The 8,292-nt window shown below is 34.5% G+C and overlaps 1 long non-coding RNA gene across 3 annotated transcripts; it reads right to left on the bottom strand.

Moving 5' to 3' along the window:
* Window positions 1-886: 886 nt before the first annotated feature.
* LOC124894106 lies at window positions 887-6,863 on the bottom strand. 3 transcript variants are annotated; one of them, XR_007051016.1, is made up of 5 exons: window positions 6,639-6,862; window positions 6,042-6,127; window positions 3,033-5,469; window positions 1,215-2,907; window positions 887-1,122 (listed from the first exon to the last, which is right to left on the bottom strand). It is a non-coding gene; the product is annotated as an uncharacterized LOC124894106 (long non-coding RNA). The 3 variants fall into 3 exon arrangements; XR_007051017.1 differs by having other exon boundaries at window positions 887-2,907; window positions 3,033-3,273; window positions 5,142-5,469; window positions 6,639-6,861; XR_007051015.1 differs by having other exon boundaries at window positions 887-2,907; window positions 6,639-6,863.
* Window positions 6,864-8,292: the final 1,429 nt, after the last annotated feature.

Below are 8,292 nucleotides of genomic sequence, written 5' to 3'. Positions count from 1 at the left end.
TCAAATTTCATCGATAGCATAGTAACCCACTTGTGTAACTTTTTTTTGTTTTGTTTTTTTTTTCTATAACAACAACAAATTCAGTGTATTCCCACAAAATGAGGTGTGGGGCGGGTAAGATGTACGTAGTCCATATCGCTACCTCCGAAGAGGTAGAGAGGCTATTTTCGATAGACCTCTGGCTCAAGATAAAGAATAGTAAATAAGGGGATGGATGACACAATAGAAAATCAGAAATAAGAAATAATAGAATAGAAACCAGAGAAAATACAAAATACGAGAAATAAGGGCAACACTAAATAAGAAAATAGGGACTAAGAAATAAGAAATAGGACCCCCACCTGGTATTAACATACCCTCACATACCAAAGACACCTAAGTACACAGTCCTAGGATTACGAACCCGGCTACACACACTACAAGAAAAACGGCCAATAGGGACGAGAAAAATGGTCCCTAAAAGTCTATTTCCGGTCCCTAAAGGTCAATAACGACGGAAAAAATCTGGTCGTCACCCGTCCCTGTAGCCTCCGTCGCTAAAGGTCAATAGGGACGAAATTTTTTTATCGGTCCCTAAAGCCTTTTTGCGACTAATAAAATTTTGGTCCCTAAAAATATTTTAGTACCACGTTTCTGGTCTTTATACATCCACCTTGAATTCTTTTACGACAAACTTAGCTGGTCCTTGAAAGCTTTTACGAACAAAAATCTGGTCCTTGAAATGTTTTAAGGACAATTCAACGTTGGTCCCTAAAGAAGTATTTTTACCTGCTTTAATTAAAATTGATGAATTAAAAAAATTATTTTTGACCAAAAATGTGGCAACCAATATACAATTTCTACTATTGATAATTAAATGTATATAAATAAAATTATCAATAATATTACTAGTACAATGAATTAACATCCGACAAAAAGTACATACAAAAATATACTATCCAAATACTGTTTACATAATTCATCAACCAAAGTAGCCAGCATCTCTAAGTATATAACAAAATGTTTTTCTAAATAATCCTACAAAAACGATGTCTTCTACTTTGATAAAACTCTCCAGAAAAGGTGAATTCTATAAAGGAGCATCCATCATAGAGTTGAGAGCAAGATTGTAAAACTTGCGACCTGAATATAAGTGGCAAACAAACAAAATTAAGCATTTGGTTAGCATCATTATAGGAAATCAAAGTATACAAAGGAAAAAAGAGATTGAATACCTGTAACACCTTTTGCTGCATATTCTGTAGGAAAAAGATAATGAGCAGCAGGGTCACTAAAATTAAACATATAATGACTATATTTTCATTAAACAAAAATTCAATAAGTTTCTTAAGGGCAATAAAGCACGGAAATTTTGTTCATGTACGGATAAACCAACAACAACAACGTACCGAGTGTATTACCACCTAGTGGGGTTTGGGGAGAGTAAAATAAATGCAGTCCATACCACTACCTCTGAAGCAGTAGAAAGGTTGTTTCCAATAGACCTCCAGTACAGGATATGTATAGATATATACATAACATATTCACTTATCAAGATCATTGGTCGCAGAGAAACCTTTGTAGGCATCGAAAGCCCAAATGCTCAGCAAAAAACATCTCTAGTTCATTGCCACCGCCTCTCTCATTGCATACATCCATTTTCATCCTTTCAACAACATCATCCCAATCTATCAGAAATCCATCCCGATTTTGAATTTTAGTGTCAGAAACAACATCTAGTATCTCTTGCAACCTCACAATCCTGCGACTCAGGTCTTGTCTCAGCTCCCTGACTATTGGATCAACTCCTGGTACTGAGTCTAGTCTCAATAGCAGGACGTTCATCCTAATTCTCTCTCGCATACTCGACCTTTCAACGTCAACTATTTCCTGTCACGAACTTTATTATAGTGAAATCATCTATTGTTCTAGCTAGTAGCTAAGTTGTTTGTATACTTTGCAACAATAGTTGTTAACATAACAACCTGTAATAGGATAGTCCATCATTATGTAACATTACTAACACTCAAAGTTTGTACCTAGTAAGTACCAAAGTTACTTGGACTCTTAAAAAATGTCTATTATTATATACAAGTTGTCAAGTGTGCGAATAAACCACGAATGGAAAACCTCAAGTGCTCACATTGAAGAAAGATTTACACGATGTGCCTACATAGTGTGATTATGTAATGTTTCAGTTAATTGTTCAGCATTTAGCTACTCTGCAATTATTGTATGATGAATGGCGTTGTTATGTGTCACCGTACAAGAAACTTAATAAATCAACAATATATCACCAAAACAGGACTACAAACATATCAAAACAGTGGTTGTTAAGGTTATAAGGTTAAATGGTGGCCGTTAAGATTATAAGGTTATATGGTTGTTTACTAATTTAGAGTTATAAGGTTAAATGATGGCCGTTAAAGTTTATAAGGTTAAACGGTGGCCGTAAAGATTATAAGGTTGTTTATTAATATGAGGTTGTTTACTTAACGGTGGCCGTTAAGTTTTACGTATAGATTAGGCTTTAAACGGTGGCCGTATAGATTAGTAGGTTGGTCTCTAATTGGTAGCCATATAGATAGCAAGTTGGTCTCGCAAATAAAACTATAACCTTTGTGCAACAGGAAGATAATACATGTGGTCTCAACAAGGAAGAGACTGCACGGTATGAGTAATATAAATTGCAAACCTTAGATTCACTAGGGTTCTTCTTGTCCTCCTAGGCAGACAGATTAATGTTCGAGCCACCAAAGCTAGCAACCTGCAGCAGTTTAAGATTAGCTCAGAAACAGGAAGGCTATCTAATCGAAGTTACCTGCATCACTACACCAGAAACAGTAACAACGCATTGAGCAGCTTCTACCCAAGACTGCATTTCCTGACGAGCTTCACAAAGATGCAGTAACCACATTATATGAAGATCTGGCACAGGAGAAAATGCCATCACTAGTTTATAACAGAGAATTACAAGAAAGCTAATGACAAAACACCATTGAAGAATATTAATACGTAGTACTTAGAGCAGTGATTAAGGAGGCCAAACTTACCAGAAGTGCATGTCCCAGACTGGCATCAAGAGCCATAAGAAGACTCTCGAAAAGAAATTTCACCTCATACCAGGAACAGAGGTTTTCTGCTGATCCTTCGAAGACGACGAGCTTCACCACTTTCTTCTAGTATTTCATCAGGTTTTATTTGTGTTACTCGAACTTCAGACACTAACTCTGACAATGTAATGGTTAGCATGACTCTTAATTTTCTTGTCTGCATAAAATAAGAGAACGAGCCCTACAGATTTAAACAAAACTAAGTTCAGCAATCAATAAACAAAACTAACTCGTAGGTTCTGGCAATAGTCTTTCTATTCCAAGTGACAAATCATATTCTTACATGTATTTGCAGTAATTTCACCAGATACTATGTTGAGTGTTGACCATCTTTTATGATCTGTAGGCAAACAGGGAATCTGCTGATTCTTGGTAATGTAAAGTAACAGGGCTTTCTTAGGTGACAGGATTGTTTGGATATTAGTTAAGTATAATATTCTATAGCTATGTCTGTGCAATAGGATTGTACATGTTCACGCATCAGTGGACCTATTTGTTATACCGTTAATGTAGGGCTCACAAGACATTAGCAATAAACTAGAATTTGACCTGTTAAGAAGCACTCCCTCAATTTTGACATAAAGGGATTTCTTTGTGTCGAGTCAAATCTGATTCAATTAGATAAAGGGATTTTCACAATGATGTTTGAAGAGATCAGAGAAGTGAATACATGAACCTATTTTGGTACAAATTCTATACCATTATCGTTTAAGCAAACATAACAACAAGAATGGTAAAAGCAGAGCAACCCACATCCTGAAAAGGGACTTCTACAATGATGTTTGAAGAAATTAAAACTAATGTTAATACAACAATAAAATTAACGTATTCACCATAATCCTACAAAGTGAGGTCTGAGGAGGGTAGAGAGGATGTCTCCGATACACCCTCAGCTCAAGGGGAAAACAGTCCAAGTAACTCAGAAACAGTACATAGAAACAAGACAGTAACTAAAACAAAATAATACGATAGTCAAAGTATAAGAGGTATAAATGAAAAATACAAGTATTACATTATCTTCACAAGTGAATTTCAACCGCAATTCAGTCTCACGACAAGCCTGCTTAAACTGAGAAACCTTATCCCGTAGATCTACAATAACCCGATCTTTCTCATTAACCTTCTGTAAACTCTCCCCATACTTAGTATAATCCCACAAAGTGAGGACCGAGGAAGGGAGAGTGTAGGCAGAGAGATTGCCTCCAATAGACCAACTAACTTGAAAAACAGTACATAGAAACATGACACTAACTAAGGTAAAATAATACTATAATCGAAGTATAATAAACAACAAATAATAACACATATTGAAAGGCATTTCCAAACAAGTAAAAACAGTACATTATATGACCTAATTAGGAATTTGCAATTTCAGTTACTCGTTGTACAATCATTCAGACAGTATGATGTACAAAATTGCAAACTTATCGAATGTCATGGAAGTAACCTCCTATCACATTTTCCCATTCAGTTGCCCCAAAAAAAATTCAAATTACTATAACCTCTCGTGGGTCATTCAAGATAGTGTTAAGTTGATGAGAAAAGAAATGTTGAATATAGTGGTACTTTTACCCATGCTAAGCTTATCCAAAGACAAATTAGAAGAGTTTGAAGTGGCCTGCCAAACAATTGCATAAGCACTAAATTGTTGGCAATTTATTACACAGAATATAGCACCATGTGCAGACATATACAATACAACATAAGCTTTCCACAGTTGGCTCGAACATAACAAAAAGTAGGACTACTAGCTATACAGCCAAACTCTTTTGATTAGTTTTTGGTGCACCCAGGAGGTCCCTTCTTGTGTACATTGCCTTTTATAGAGAACCATTTTTAGGTTTTATACAACTTCCATATGGGATTTTCAAGACAACATCAACAAATATTACCTTATTAATACACAAACATGCAGCCAAGCTAAAGTGTCTTAACATGAAGCAAAAACTAATTTCAGCACTTAAAATTCACCTTTTACTATGCAACTCAAAAAGAAGTACCTTAAATTCCGACTTGACAGAAAAGAAAAGAAAAAAAAAACCAGACTACCTGAGACATCTGATTAAGCTTACAGTAGCCGAAGTAACCTGCATAGCCTCAATGGCTGCTATCTGTGCAGCATCTCTGTGCTTCATGACTTCCTATAACACAAAATGGTATTTTCTCTCAATTTATCAGGACCTTGTTAACCTTCTCCATTGATAGAGACTTTCCCGTCCCTGGGCAGCCACAGATATACAAACTTCTTGCCTTATTTTGTTCCACACTTGCTTATAGAACTCTAGAATTCTATTGTTCTCAATTTCTCGAGACAAAAGATTTGATGGAGCCCTAGACACATGCAATGCCTTTTTCACTGCATTTAACTACTCCATATCTACAAAAAGTGATAGAAATTAACAAATCTTCAAATCAAAAAATGGCATCCAGTAGCTATGAAGTGCAGATTCTTATTAATTTAACATAATTAAAATAGATTATATCTCAATTAATGAAAGAAGAACTACTATTACACCTAAATCCCATAGTAGTTTTAATATACTATATGAACAAATATATACATTTTGATCCAATTGAACAAAAAGGCACTAAATCTTCTGCTATGCATTGGTCCTGCAAAAAGCAAGATCACAAGGATATATTATGCAAAACTTTAACCTACACTTCTGCAAGAGACTATTTCCACAACTTGAATATGTGACCCAGAGGCCACATAACAGCAAATTTACTGGTTACCCCAAGGATCCCCTTCTCTAGTTCAATTGAACTATGATGGCCTTTTCAAATGACAAATTTGATGATTATGATACTACAGATTCTCAACATTTTCTGACTAATACACAGATCTCTATAAACAAATTAAAATTAAATCCTGTCAAACACTAACCTAATCAATAAACAAACTCAATTTTAAGAAATTAATTAAATCAAATCAATAATAAAACGCACCTCGCAGATTTCTCTATAAAACTTTCAGATAATCTCCTTTTCACTGGTGATTTGCTCAGATTTACTACTTTATCTCTGAGATTCACCTGAATTCCACACAAACAAACAAAAAAACATAAGATCCCACAAGCACACAAACGACAAAAACCTAAGTAGTTGAACATGCTCATGTATCAAACAATGTAATTGTCCTATCTGCTACGGTGTAAATCCATTTACAAAGCCATCATTTGCAGAAGGCAGACGGGGTTGAACCGGATAACATCTTGGCATCATGTTTTTCGCAAGGAGAAGATATGGTAACAAAGGGCGCAGTGGCCTATTCACCAAAAAAACATCATCAATCAACATTTAAACTAATTTCACCAAAATGTTCCAAAATAAACACTAACGAAATACAATTAACACATATACGTACATGAAATTGCAAACAATATAAAGCATCCATCGTAAAAACTCTATATATGTATATAAAATCACTTCAATAACAGAGTTGAACAACCCAGTCAAACATAGTCTACCAGAGCGCAAGAAAGAACAGAACTTTTGATTTTAATCGAAAAGGACAAGGAGAAGAAACAGACGAGGGAGAACAACCTTACTCATAGATGAGCAACGACCAAAAACTTTAACCTTTGAGTGAAGATCAATGAGCGATTTAGGAATATAGGCAATGAGATTTAGAGATTGTATTTCATCGAGGGCAAGAGAGAGAGCTATTTTGGCAGTGAAAGAGAGAGAAAGTAGGACCTTCTGGACAGAGAAAGTTTATTCACATAAAATAAAATAAAAATATATTTCATATCCCGCCTGCGATTCCCGCTGAATTTTTCACATTTTGGCGACCAGATAATATTTTCCCACATGTATAGAGACTACTAAATAATGTCATCCCTAAAAATATATTTTTATTCGGGACCATATTTACAAGTTGTTCCTAAATCATGGTCTCTAATAATCAGTTTTCTTGTAGTGACAAGATCTCTCCTCCCTGCTACAACCCACACACTCACACTAGCCTTCTATCCTTATCCGCGACCTCCACACCCTCCTGGCTAGGATCTTGTCCTCAATAAGTTGAACCTGCTTCATAGCATGTCTAATCACCTCCCTTCCATAATTAGATTCCAACGAGTCCATGCATGAGGACTGGACTAGTCGGAAAAATCATACGACAAGTTTTTTTTAATGAACGGCTTAAAAAAAGAAAAAAATCTCGAGGGAAGTAACCCATAATGTACTCCTATATATCTAGAATTAGTTTTAGTGGAAAAAAGAAAGTAAGTGGTTTATTTTCCACAGGTGTCTGACAAAAATATTTCATAAATGTATTATACTCCTATTAGTTTATGACTCCACTAGTAGATTGTATACACAAATTGTTCTTCTCATCATTTTTTTTTTTTCAAAAAAAAACAAAAGAAAAACTTATCACTTAATTTTTACCGATATAAAGAGATTTTTTGTTTTTGTTTCAGTTGTTGATTCATATCCAACAAGAATACAAGATGATCTATTGTGTTCATTACTAAAATATTGTTTCTAGCTAACCAAAATACTTGGTATAAATCAATCTTGTTTATATTTGTAATTTAATGTTATTTTCCTCAACACACACACACTTCTGCAGAAAGGTTTATATTGACATGCAACAATTAGTCAAAAAGAATAATAAGAAGAAGAGAAAGAAAGCACAGAATTTTTCTCACCGACCACGTAGATTTATAAGAAACTCCTTAGAAGTTGCAAAATATAATTTATTTCACTAACATAAACACAGGTTGTCTTTTTCACTGAAAATAATAGATTGTAATTATTTAATATATGTTGGCCCTGGGAATAAACTATGAAATTCTTCGCTAATTTGTCACTAAATAGTTCGTATCTAAGGAATTATTTCTGATAATGTGTCGTTAATTCATCGTTAAATAGAATTATCGCCATAATTTTATTTTAGCTACGTAAATTATAATTCAGCGCCAACAGCTTCTTCTTTTTAGTTGCATTATAAGTTTTTGCTTTCTCAGTTCCTATTGTTTCCTCAAATAGATTCCTGCTTGCTATAAATAGTGGTGGAGTCATATTTTCACTAAGAGGGGTTCAAAATATATACTATGAAAAGTACACACACAAAGAAGCTCAAAAAGAGATTCAACATATAATACTACATATATAAAAAAAAATAATTTTAATCCTGATAACATTACAACTTTCGAACGAAGAAGAGAATGCGAATAAACTCTTCAGCCCT

The sequence above is a fragment of the Capsicum annuum genome, unplaced genomic scaffold, assembly GCF_002878395.1.
Source record: "Capsicum annuum cultivar UCD-10X-F1 unplaced genomic scaffold, UCD10Xv1.1 ctg69732, whole genome shotgun sequence".
NCBI classification, from domain to species: domain Eukaryota; kingdom Viridiplantae; phylum Streptophyta; class Magnoliopsida; order Solanales; family Solanaceae; genus Capsicum; species Capsicum annuum.
This window is presented reverse-complemented; position numbering and strand designations above follow the sequence as displayed.